Here is a 13,804-nt window from a genome sequence, read left to right as displayed (position 1 = left end):
GGACTGGGGTGGGAGTGCTGTAAACACAAGCCCAAGAATTTCTCCCCACTCAATTTCTGCTGGTAGATCGGCCTGGAGTCTTCACTACCCAAGGAGGACCAACTATGCATGAACGTATAGTAACTGTCCAAATCAGGATGTGCTCGAGACTCCTGCCCCCTCCAACTTGTTTTGTGCAGGGGAGAGGGAGATGGGGATCACAGTCTCATTGCTCACTCAAAGTGACCAATGAACCCCAGGGTGCTGCTCAACATACTACTTTAGTCTGCGTCCCCACCCCCAACCCTTCCCCTGTCAAGTGTTATTTCCTGCAGCCACCAATGTCCCACTGTTGACAGTGTGTACGTGATGGGAGGGGCAGGCTCCTCATAAACGCGCTACAGCTCCCTTTGAAGGTGACCAAGCCTAGTTGAACAGTTGGAAAGAAACAGGAGGAGGAATCACTGGTGACATCTGAGAAATCAGATCTTGCTCGCTGCCCTGTCAAACGTTATCGGGCTTTGCAAACCAGCCTGCTGCCAGGTGGGTGTTTCACAGCGAGGCTGATCTCGGGAAAGACAGGTGCTGCCACTAGGTGTTGAAGAGATGTGCAGGGATCTCGGGAAGGGCCAGACACGTTGCTCTAACGGAGGAGATTGTCTATTGGTGTGAGCTGTCTCTCCTTGTCTGATCACGTTACATGTTGGTGACAATGGCAGCGTTGTAGATGAGGTCTGAAGTGTGGCGGAGGGAGGTGTGTGATCCAGGTGTGCCCTGGTCTTCAGGCAGTGGTTCCAAATGTGGTACGACTTGGTCAGCGTGCTTACTGTAAGGAGTTGCCCTGACCCCTTTGTTCTGAAATCCAGGAGTGTCCCCATCTCTGGGCACAGTGTGGGCAGGATCCTGAGCTGGGGGACTGTGGACTGGGAGCTTCTCCCTTGTGATCTGCTCCACACAGGTGGGGGAGTCCTGGTACCAGGTCGGGAAACCCTGCCTGCCTGTCACTGGGGTGCTGCAGAGGGCAAGCGTGCAGTGCTGGGAGCGGCTGTCCGGTCCCGTGTCAGTGGGAGCTTGGGGTGGGAAGGTGGGAGGTGGGCACCACCCTGCCAGGCACCTCCTCACCCTCCTGCCCTGCTTCGTGCACCGAGCCCGCCGGTTCTGGAACCAGACCTGGAAAGCAATGAACAATGATTAAACCGGTTGCGAAGCTGTGAACTTGTGGGCAGGTGCACCGCCCTGCCACCCTGTCCCCACCTTTACTCCTGAACAGAGTGAGCCAACGGGAAGGGGACTGGGACAGAGCCACACCAGAGGGTTGGAACACTGGGTCAAGATATGCGTCTGTGCACACGGGCTGGGTTAGATGTGATGCCCCTCCATGTTCAGCAGCTGCCTGCACCTACTATTCCCAGTTCACATTTTATTTCTGGTTGAGCCAGCGTCACAACCCAGGAAAGACACAACTGCACTGGGCGGGTGTCTGTTGCCGGGAAGAGGGACCAGTACCATTGCCAATGACTTGGACCCAGCAGGACTGCCACCCATCTTGGTCTGGGAGTGGTGTCAGTGCCGTTCAGGAGGGTTCAGACGAGAACGGCAGGGGGTGGTTAAGGTGAGGTGAGGTGATGGGGAGAGTGAAAGAAAAGCAGCAACGAAAGGGTCGGTATCTGAGTGTACTGAGACCTGGCTCGTATTTCATGGGGATTGGTTCTCACTACAACTGTACGGTGCACTGGTGACACCACATCTGGAGGACTGAGAAGGGTTTTGGTCTCCCTAATTAAGAAAACATATTATTTCTTTGGATGTTGTTCCAATAAAGTTCACTAGGATGATGCCAGGTATGGAGGGACTATTCTACGAGGAAAGGTTAAACAAGTTGGGACTCTACTCATTGGGAGTTAGAAGAATGCGAGGTGAGTTTCCTGAAACATACAGGGTTGTTAAAGAGCTGGAGAGAGAGTAAATGCTGAAAAGACATTTCCTCTCACGGGACAGTCAGGAACCAGAGGGCAGGGTCTCCGAATAAAGGAGCCCCTTTTAAAACTGAGAGGAGGAAGAATTTCTTTCAGAGGACTGAGAGTGTGGAACTCGTTACCACAGAGAGCTGCGGGCCAGAGTCCTTGTGTAGATTTAAGACTGAGATAGATTCCAATCAGTGAAAAAGTCAAGGGTTACGGGGAAAGAGTAGGAAAGTGAACTTAAATGTCAAGATCAGCCATGATCCTACTGGGTGGAGGAGCCAACTCGAGGGGCTGCCCCTGTTCCCACACCTCATTGGAGTGATGGAGCCACAGACACAACAAGGATAACAGAGGCAGAGATGGGAGAGGGAAGGGGCATTTCTTGCACGCAGAACATTATTTACCAAACAGAAGCAGACCACCTGTCTGCTCACCCATTCAACAAGATCATAGCTGACCACTTAACCTCAGCACCAGTTCACATGACAGATCCACATTCATGGTTCTGTTACTAGGTTAAAACTTATCAATTTCTGCCTTGAATATACTCAGCCACTGAGCCCCACAGCCCAGGGGAGGGAGTTCCAAAGATTTCTCCACCCTCTGATGGAGAAATTTCTCATTCCAGTCCGACGTGGCCAACTAATTCCGAGACTCCGCAGGGGAAATCACCCTCCCTGCATCCACCCCTTCAAGCCCTCTAACTCATTGTACTTTTCAATGAGGTCACCTCTCACTTAAATCCTAGACAACAGGTGCCCACCCTCCATCTCTCCTTGTGTGACCAGCCTGCCACCCCAGGAAGTCACCTCCTAAATCTTCACTCTACTCCCTCTATAGCAAGCTCATCTTTTCTAAAGATAGGAGACCAGATTGCACACAGTGTGGACTCACATGGCCCCGTACAATCGCTCTTCTATTCAGATCCTCTTGTAATGGCGCCCAGAATCTGCTCACCTTCCTGAACCATTTGCTGCACCTGCATCTTGGCTTTCAGGACTTGTGTCGAAGGAAAACCAGGTCCCTTAAACCGCAAGGCATTGGGAAACGTTGATATTCAGAGGAAGTACTCTGTACTTCCAGATGGAACCTGACGTTTCATCTGCCCATCTCCTCAGCTTGTCCACGTCCCAAATCTAGTTCCCTTTGATTTTGTGTCATCAGCAAACTTAAATGTTACGTTTAGTCCTCTCAGCCAAGTCGTCGTCGTAGGTCATGCCCGGCTGGCCCCCACCACTAACTGCTGCAGTCCCCAACCAGTCACAGCATTTACCCAGCACCTGACGCTAGGCTGACTGGTTCCCTGTTCTCTCTCCATCTGTGGGCTCATGTTTGCTCACTGCCAATCTACAAGAACAAATCCAGAACCTATAGACTTGTGGAAGATGATCACCAGTCACCTCTTTAAAACTCTGCTCCTTGGTCTTTATCAGGGGTCAGGCTCATTAGCTGTTCTGGGAGGGTTTCTCAGCTGCAGGAGACGGTGGGATCTGCCCTGTTTTACAGACCGCCCAGTCTGTTCACTGCCACCGAGAACCGATAACTGGAGAATGCAAGTCAGATGCTAATTGGCCACTGTCTGTTAAATACAGAGACACAAGAGACACAAGAGATTTCACAGATACTGGAATTTGGAGCAATACACAAAACGTGCTGGAGCAACTCAGCAGGTCAGGCAACACCCATGGAGGGAAAATTACATAGTCCACTGCCCTCTCCCACTGGATTCCTCCTCCTTCAGCCCTTTGCCTCTTCTATCTCCCCTCCCCCACCTTCTTATTCTGGCTTCTGCCCTCTTCCTTTCCAGTCCTGATGAAGGGTCTCGACCTGAAACATCGACTATTTATTTCCCTCCATAGACGCCGCCTGACCTGCTGAGCTCCTCCAGCACTTTGTGTGTATTGCCTGTTTTTCACACCCGGCATTCCTCGATCAATAATTGAGGGCAGAATGATATCTGTGCCCAGGGTTGGAGACACTGCTCCAACCACAATACCTTCCTTGGCAGCAAACACAAGGAAAAGGTTTCTGTTTGAAAGATTTGTATTTGCGTGGTGCCTGGAACTGCCCTCCTGGTGCATGATGTGACACCAGCTTACAACACCCAGAGTCCTACAGCAGGGAAACAGGCCCTTTGGCCCAAATCATCCATACCAACTGTGTTGCCCAGCAAGCTAGTCCCATCTACCAGTGTTTGGCCCAGAGCCCTCTTAACCTCTTCATTCCATGTACTTATCTAGATGGCTTTTAAACGTTGCTGATGTGCCCGCCTCAACCACTATTTCTGGCAGCTCATTCCAAATACGCACCACCCTTTGTGTGAAGAAGCTGCCCCTGATGTCCCTTTTAAATCTCTCGCCTCTGATCTCAAACCTATGCCCTGTTATTTTTAGCTCCCCCTCCCTGGGAGAAGGACTGTGTGGTTTCACCCTGTCTATGCCCCTCATGATCGTATCCACCTCTATCAGGTCACCCCTCAATCTCCTACGTTCCAGGGAACAAAGTCCTAGTCTACACAACCTCTCCTTGTAACTCAGGCCCCCAAGTCCAGGCAACATCCTGGTAAATCTTTCTGCACTCTTTCTAGTTTAATAACTTCTTTCCTATAACAGGGCGACCAAAACTGTTCACAATACTCCACATGCAGCCTCACCAACATTTTATACAAGACCCCTCTGTACGTCCTACACATTTGCCAAATGCTGGCAGGTGGGACTAGTTGGGATAAACATTTTGGTTGGTATGGACCAGTTGGGCCGAAGGGCCTGTTTCCGTGCTGTAGAACTCTACAACCTCAGTTATAAATGACCAGCCTCTCATCTTGTGACACTGTCCCCTTGTCCGTGACCCCAAGGGTTCGAAGCGAGGGTACACATGTGAGCCCACGAGCCTCCGGACACGGACTGCACCCACCTGGATCTTGGCTTCAGGGAGCCCGGTGGTCTCAGCCAGCCTCTCCCTCAGGCTGATGCCAGGGTAGGGAGTCACCACAAACGCCTCCTCCAGCTCTCCCAGCTGCCACTTGCTGAAGATGGTTCTCTTCCTCCTGCGTTGCCCCTCACCCACACAGACCAGGCCCACCACCTGGGGTGTATACAGGGGTGGGGACCTGGTGTCTGCAGAGGGGTGGTGGGAGAGAGAGGAGGGGAAAGGGATGATCGGGAGGGAGAGGGGGAAACGGGGAAGGGGAGGGGGGAAGAGGAGGGGATGAGGGGGAGCAGAGGAGAAGGCGTCAAAGTGAAGTCTCCCTAACCCGACCCCATCCCCATCAGCAGCTCCCCCAACCCACACCCCTCACGAGCACTTCCCCCACCGACCCCCACCCCGCTCTCCCACTTCTCCCACACAGTCTCTTCTCATACCCCACGCAGCATCCCTCCCTCCCTCCCTCCCCCCACCCCTGCTCCCTCCCTCCCCACACCCGCTCCCTCCCACCCCACCCCGACACCCGACCTCACCTGCCCCTTGCTCCCCGTTTCGCCTGTCCATCGGACGCTGACTGTCGGCTCCTCCGTAGGATCGCAGCCTCGGACAGTCCCCGTGTGTCCGCCCGCTCTCCAATCCCCTTTCCAGCGGCTGCAGCTCCGCCCGGCTCGGGAGGGGGTCCCGGAACCGCCAGACAGATTCACACCTCCCCGGACACAGAACAAACTGTCCCGGGACAGACAGGAGAGCAGGCTCAAAACTCGGCGGTACAGCACCTAGACAGACACAGTCAGACAGACACAGATCCCCCCACCCACACACACAACCCCCCCAACACACAGACCCCCCAAACACACACACAGACAACCACCCCAACACACAGTCAGTGACACACAGAGACACCACCCCCCCCCCCCACCCCCAACACACACATATAGACACAATCAGACGTGTTCAGTCACACCCGGGACGGTGCCCGGGAGGGCGGTGAGTTCGGTGGGTCGGACACGTTGTCGGGAGCAGTGAGAGGCGCCGGTGCTCGGTCCGGGAACTCCAGCCGGTGTGGATGTGACGGGCGGCAGCAGCGCGCTGAGCCCGGACACCGCCCGTCTCTGAAAGAGGATTATAGACCATTCGGCCCTTCATCCGCGCCGACTTTTACAGACGGACTCACCGGATCCGCCGCGGCACTTGGTACATTTTCCCCATCACATAGCTGCCCCCATCACAGCCCCCACCCCAGACCCCCACCACACACAAGCCCCTACCCCAAGACCCCCACCACACACCCCCACCACACACCCCCCCCCACCCGCACCACACACAAGCCCCTACCCCAAGACCCCCAGACCCCCACCACACACACACACCCCTACCCCCAGACCCCCACCACACACACACACCACACACACACACCCCCACCACACACACACCCCAGACCCGCACCACACCCCTACCCCCAGACCCCCACCACACACCCCCACCACACACACACACACCTACCCCCAGACCCCCACCACACACACACACCTACCCCCAGACCCCCACCACACACCCCCACCACACACACACACACCCCAGACCCGCACCACACCCCCACCCCAGACCCGCACCACACCCCTACCCCCAGACCCCCACCACACACCCCCACCACACACACACACCTACCCCCAGACCCCCACCACACACCCCCACCACACACCCCCACCTACCCCCAGACCCCCACCACACACACACACCTACCCCCAGACCCCCACCACACACCCCCACCACACACACACACCTACCCCCAGATCCTCACCACACACACACACACACACACCCGTGCTGGCTCACAGACTGCCGTCACCTCACCAGTTCCCCCGTAACCCATTTTCTCCATACTCTGATCTCATCCACACAACGGGGACAATTTCCAGCGGCAGATTTACCCACCAACCCCCTCACGTCGTTGGGTTGTGGGAGGAAACTGGAGCACCCGGGGGAAACCCCCGCGGTCACGGAGAGAATGTGCAAACTCCAGACAGCGCCGGAGGTCGGGATTGAACCCGGGTCACTGTCATAACATCTGCCCTCAGCCTTCTATTCTCTACACAACAATCCTAGCTACTAGCGGAACTGTCAGCCTCACCCCAGGAACCAATTTGTTACCTCCGCAACTCCCCAGTCTTTCCCTCCACTACCTGTAATGAGGTGACCAGAACTGAACACAACACACCTGTTGAGACTGGACCAGTGTTTTAGAAAGGTTCCCTGGTTTGTTCTGGATGCCTCTATTGATAAAGCCCAGAACTGCATATGCCTCATAAACCACTTTCTCAACAAGGGCAGTAGATGTTGTCTGCATGGATTTTAGCAAGGCCTTTGACAAAGTCCTGCATGGCAGGTTGGTCCAGAAGGTTAGATCACATGGGATCCAGGGCAGGCTAATCAATCGGATACAAACTTGGCTTGGTGGTAGTGGAGGGTTGTTTTTCAGATTGGAGATGTGACCAGTGGTGTGTCCCAGGGATTGGTGCTGGGTCCGCTGTTGGTTGTCATCAGTTTGGATGACAATATTGTCAACGTGGTTAGTAAGTTTGCAGATGTCACCAAAATTAGTGAAGAAGGTTATCTAAGGTTACAACAGGGTCTAGGTCAACTGGGGAAATGGACTGGCAGATGGAATTTAATTTGGACATTGCAAGGTGTTGCATTTTGGTGAGTTAAACCAGGGCAGGACATATACAGGGACTGGCCCTGGAGAGTGCTGTAGAACAGAGAGACCTAGCGGTGCAGGTACAGCGTTCCCTCAAGGTGGGTGATGCAGGTAGATAGGGTGGTGAAGGTGGTGTTTGGCACGTTTGCTTTCATTGTTCAGGGTATTGAGTACAGGAGTTGTTGGTGAGACCACACTTGGAGTATTGTGTGCAGTTCTGGTCACCCAGCTACAGGAAGAATGTTGTTAAGCTGGAAAGGGTGCAGAGAGGATTCACCAGGATGGAGGGGGCGAGTTACAAGGAGAGACTAGATAGGCTAGGACTTTATTCCCTCAAGTGTAAGGGGCTGAGGGGATGACTGTATAGAGGCATCTGACGTTAGATTGATCATAGAGTAAGTTTATATAAGTCAGCACAACATCGTGGACTGAAGGGACCGAACTGTGCTGTGCTATAAAATCATGAGGGGCATAACAATGTGGATAATCACAATCCTTTTCCCAGAGAAGGGGAGTGTGACACTTTACAGCGCCAGTGACCCAGGTTGAATTCTGGCCACTGTATGTAAGGAGTTTGAAGGTTCTCCCCGTGTGTCTGCGTGGGTTTCCTCCGGGTGCTCTGGTTTCCTCCCACATTCCAAAGATGTACGGGTTAGGAAGCTGTGGGCATGCTATGTTGGCGCCGGAAGTGTGGCGACACTTGTGGGCTGTCCCCAGAACACTACACAAAAGATGCATTTCACTGTGTGTTTTGACGTACATGTGACTAATAAAGAAATCTCATCTTAAAACGAGAGGACACAGGTTTAAGGTGAGAGGGGAAAGATTTAAAGGGGACCTGAGGAGCAACATCTTCACCCAGACGGTGGTGGGTATGTGGAACGACCTGCCAGAGGAGGTGGTTGAGGCGGGGACAATTACAACATTTAAAAGACATTTAGACAGGTACATGGACAGGAAAGGTTCAGAGGGACATGGGCCAAACTGTTTCTGTGCTATATGACTCTGTGACTCTAACCTGTGCTGCCACTTTCAATGATGGACACTCAGACCTCAGCTCCTGCATTCCTCCTACAACACGATCCTTCGTTCTAGACCATCTCCCCTCATTCGTTGTCCCAAACTACATCACCCCACATGGCTCCACATCAAACTCCATCTACCAGGTGTCTGTCCAACCACCAGAATATTCCATCCCCCTGCAATCCACCCCCTCACATCTCACAATGTCGGCAACTTGTGTGTCATCTGCAGACTCAGAAATTGTGGCTTGTATCGCCAAATCTGGATCAAAGAAAGCACTGGCCCCACACAGATCCCCTGCAATTGCCACTATTCTCCTTCTCTGGTCTGATAAACAACCGGTCACAAGTCAGCCGGGTACATGGCCAACCTTCCCATTTGCTGCCAACTGATCTTCCTGCTCATGGTTAGATTCCCTTATTCCAGTTTTCACTTCCTCTCTGATGCTTTTGTAATCAGCCCTGGTTCTCACTGGGGTTTACAGTCCAACACTTGCTCATCAGCAGACTTTTTCTTGTTTTATTCTCCTCTTTGTCATTCAGGGAACTCTGGATTTGTTAGTTCTCACTTTGCTCCTCATGAAATGTGTTCAACCCTCCCTGAATCATCTTGTCCCTAAAGGTAGCCCACTGCTCTGCCATGGTTGGTTCCAACTTACCTGGGCCAGGTCCACACTCAGATCATTAAAATTGGCCTTTTCCATCAATTAGAACATAGAAGGCCCTTCAGCCCACAATGTTGTGTATTCCAGGCACCCATCACTGTGTAAAAAATACTTGCCCCACACATCTCCTTTGAATGTACCCCTTCTCATCTTAAATGCCTGCCCTCTAGTATTAGACATTTTCACTCTGGGGAAAAGATACCGGCTGTCTGCTCTATCTGTGCCTCTCATAACCTTATAAACCTCTATCAGGCTCCCCTCAGCCTCCACTGCTCCAATCAAACTTCGTCCAACTTCTCCTGTAATCCAGACAGCCTCCTGGTGAACCTCTTCTGCACCCTCTCCAAAGCCTCCACATCCTTCCTATAATGGGGCATCCAGAATTGAATGCAATGAATGAATCTAGATGTGGCCTAACTAGCATTTTATAAAGCAACATAACTTCTCAACTCTTGAACTCAATGCCTCGACTAATGAAGGCAAGCATCCCTTTATCACCCTATCAATCAACCTGTGCAGCCACTTTCAGGGAGCTATGGACTTGGACCCCAAGATCCCTCTGATCAACACTGGATCACCCTCTCCAATGCCAGCACATCCTACCTTAGATATGGGACCCAAAACTGCTCACAGTACTCTAAATGTGGTCTGACCAACACCTTATAAAGCCTCAGCATTACTTTTATATTCTAGTCCTCTCGAGATGAATGCTAACATTGCATTTCCCTTCCTTACTCTGATCCCTCATCGACACTGCTAAGGGCCCTGCCATTAACTGTCTGTCCCTTTATATTTGATCTCCCAAAGTGCAACAACTCATGCTTGCCCAGATTAAACTCCATCTGCCATTTCTCCACCCATATCCCACTGTATCCTTTGGCAATCTTTTATACTATCCACAACACCATCAATTTTTGTAATTAAATACATGCTTGCCCTCCGTTTCTACAGATAACCTAAATCTTATGATGAGAAGATCACCATTTTCCTAGATGTTCCCCTACAGAAACTTAGTGCCTTGATCCACCCAATTCCCCAGATCCAGTGACGTCTCCTTCCTTGCCAGAAACCCATTACTGGAGAAACCAGAACATCCCTCGTCTCTTTGCTCTAACCACATTCCATCTGTGACATCCTCTCTCCATTAATCATGCCACTTCTTCTCCTCCTCCTTTCGATCCTTCCGTATACTCCGCGAGCACTTCAGTACCTGGGAATAGTTAATTCCACTCCTGGGGTTTTGAGTTACTTCTGTTATTCCCAGTCGACTTGTGCCTGCAGTCCACCCACCCCACATACCACAATTCACCCATTCACGTACATGCAGAGTGAACCATACGCATCATTTAAGACCGTAAGACATAGGAGCAGAATTAGGCCATTCAGCCCACCAAGCCTGCTCCACCATTCAATCATGGCTGATTTATTTTTTCCCTCTCAACCCCATTCTCCTGCCTTCTCCCCGTAACCTTTGACACCCTCACTAATCAAGACCCTATCAACCTCCGCTTCAAATATACCCAGTGACTTGGCCTCCACAGCCATCTGTGGCAATGAATTCCACAGATTCACCACCCTCTGGCTGAAGAAATTCCTCCTCATCTCAGTTCTAAAGGGATGCCCTTCTATTCTGAGGCTGTGCCCTCTGGTCCTAGACTCTCCCACTACTGGAAACATCCTCTCCACGTCCACTCTATCCAGGCCTTTCAATGTTCGGTAGGTTTCAATGAGATCCCCCCTCATCCTTCTAAACTCCAGTGACTACAGGCCCAGAGACATCAAATGCTCCTTCTACGTTAACCCTTTCATTCCCAGGATTCTTGTAAACCTCCTCTGGACCGTCTCCAACGCCAGCACATCCTACCTTAGATATGGGACCCAAAACTGCTCACAATACTCCAAATGTGGTCTGACCAATGCCTTATAAAGCCTCAGCATTACATCCTTCCTTTTATATTCTAGTCCTCTCGAGATGAATGCTAACATTGCATTTCCCTTCCTTACTACTGACTCAACCTGCAAGTTAACCTGTAGGGAATCCTGCACAAGGACTCCCAAGTCCCCTTGCACCTCCGATTTCTGAATTCTCTCCATTTAGAAAATAGTCTGTACCTTTATTCCATCTACCAAAGTGCACGACCGTACACTTCCCTACACTGTATTCCATCTGCCACTTCTTTGCCCATTCTCCCAACCTGTCCAAGTCCTTCTGCAGACTCCCTGCTTCAACACTACCTGTCCCTCCACCTATCTTGGTATCATCCGCAAACTTGGCCACAAAGCCCTCAATTCTGTCATGATATAATGTTAACATATAACATGAAAAGTAGCCAACACCGACCCCTGCCATCCACCACTAGTCACCAGCAGCCAACCAGAAAAGGCCCCTTTATTCCCACTCTGCCTTCTGCCAGTCAGCCAATCTTCTATCCATGCGAGTACCTTTCCTGTAATACCATGGGCTCCTATCTTGTTTAGCAGCCTCATGTGTGGCACCTTGTCAAAGGCCTTCTGAAAATCCAAGTAAACAACATCTACTGACTCTCCTTTGTCTATCCTGCCTGTTACTTCCTCAAAAGATTTGTCAGGTAAGATTTCCCCTTAAGGAAACCATGCTGACCTCGGTCTATTTTATCATGGCTTCCTAGGACCCCAAAACCTCTACCTTAATAATGGGCTCTTAACATCTCACCAACCACTGAAGTCAGGCTAACTGGCCTATAATTTCCTGTCTTTTGCCTCCCTCCCTTCTGAAAGAGTGGAGTGACATTTGCAATTTTCCAGTCCTCCGGAACTGTTCCTGAATCTAGTGATTCTTGAAAGATCACAACTAATGCCCCACAATCTCTTCAGCTGCCTCTTTCAGAGCCCTGGGATGTAGTCCATCTGGTCCAAGTGACCTATCTACATTCAGACCATTCAGCTTCCCAAGCATCTACTCTTTAGCAATAGCGACTACACTCACTACTGCGCCCTGACTCTCAAATTTCTGGCACATTGCTTGTGTCTTGCACAGTGAAGACTGATGCAAAATACTTATTCAGTTTGTCCCCCATTTCTTTGTTCCCCATTACTACCTCTCCAACGTCATTTTCCAGCAGTCCAATCTCCACTCTTGCCTTCATATATCTGAAAAACTTTTGCTGTCCTCTTTTATATTATTGGCTAGCTTACCTTCATATTTCATCTTTTCTCCCCTTATTGCTTTTTTAGTCGCCTTCTGTTGATTTTTAAAAGCTTCCCAATCCTCTAGCTTCTCACTAATTTTTGCAATATTGTATGCCTTCTCTTTTGCTTTTATGCTGTCTTTGACTTCCCTTGTCAGCCACAGTTGCCTCATCCTCCCTTTAGAATCCTTCCTCTTCTTTGGGACGAAATGATCCTGCGTCTTCCGAATTACTCCCAGAAATTCCTGCCATTGCTATTCTACCGTCATCCCTGCTGGGGTCACCTTCCAATCAACTTTGGCCAGCTCCTCTTTCTCATGCCTTTGTAGATACCTTTACTCAACTGTAATACCGATACATCTGATCTTAGCTTCTCCCTCTCAAACTGCGGGGTGAATTCTATCATATAATGATCACCGCCTCCTGAGGGTTCCTTTACCTGAAGCTCCCTAATCAAATCTGGTTCATTGCAGAAATCCAGAATTGCCTTTGCCCTAATGGGCTCGACCACAAGCTGCTCTAAAATGCCATCTTGTCGGCATTCTACAAATTCCTTCTCTTGGGATCCAGTGACAACCTGATTTTACCAGTCCACCTGCATATTGAATCCCCCCTACCCCATGACCACCGTAACATTGCCTCTCTTACATGCCTTTTCTATCTCCATTGTAATTTGTACCCCATGTCCTGGCTACTATTCGGAGGCCTGTATATAACTCCCATCAGGGTCTATTTACCCTTGCAGTTTCTTAACTCTACCCACAAGGATTCTACATCTTCTGATCCTATGTCATTTCTTGCTCAGGATTTGATTTCATTTTTCACCAACAGCCACCCCACCCCCTCTGCCTACCTGCCTGTCTGTTCGATAGGATGTATATCCCTGGATGTTTAGCTCCCAGCTGTGATCTTCTTTCAACCACGACTCTGACACCCACTTTCCCTGACCCAGTAAACCCTTACTCTGATCTAATCCACTGTGAACTGTCTTCCCCAGTTCTTTTTGTCTTTTATATTGGGCTTCACAGGCTGAGCCAGCATTAATCGCCCATCCCTAGTTGCTCCTGAGAAGGTGGTGGTGAGCTGCCTGCTTGAACCGCTGCAGTCCAGGAGGTGTGCATGTACCCCCAGCGCTGTTCGGGAGGGGGTTTCAGGACTTTGACCCAGTGACGGTGGAGGAACAGCGATATATTCCTGAGTCAGGTGGGAGGGCAGCTCCCAGGGGGTGGTGGTCCCCGGGCTTCTGCTGCCCTGGTCCTTCCAGCTGGGAGAGGTGGTTGGTTTGGAAGGTGCCGTCTGAGGAGTCTCGGTGAGTTGCTGCAGTGCGTCCTGTAGATGGTCCACACTGCTGCTGCTGTGTGTGGGTGGTGGGGTCAGTGAGTGG

This window comes from Pristis pectinata, chromosome 21 (genome assembly GCF_009764475.1).
Source record: "Pristis pectinata isolate sPriPec2 chromosome 21, sPriPec2.1.pri, whole genome shotgun sequence".
NCBI lineage: Eukaryota > Metazoa > Chordata > Chondrichthyes > Rhinopristiformes > Pristidae > Pristis > Pristis pectinata.
Note: the sequence above shows the minus strand (reverse complement) of the source record.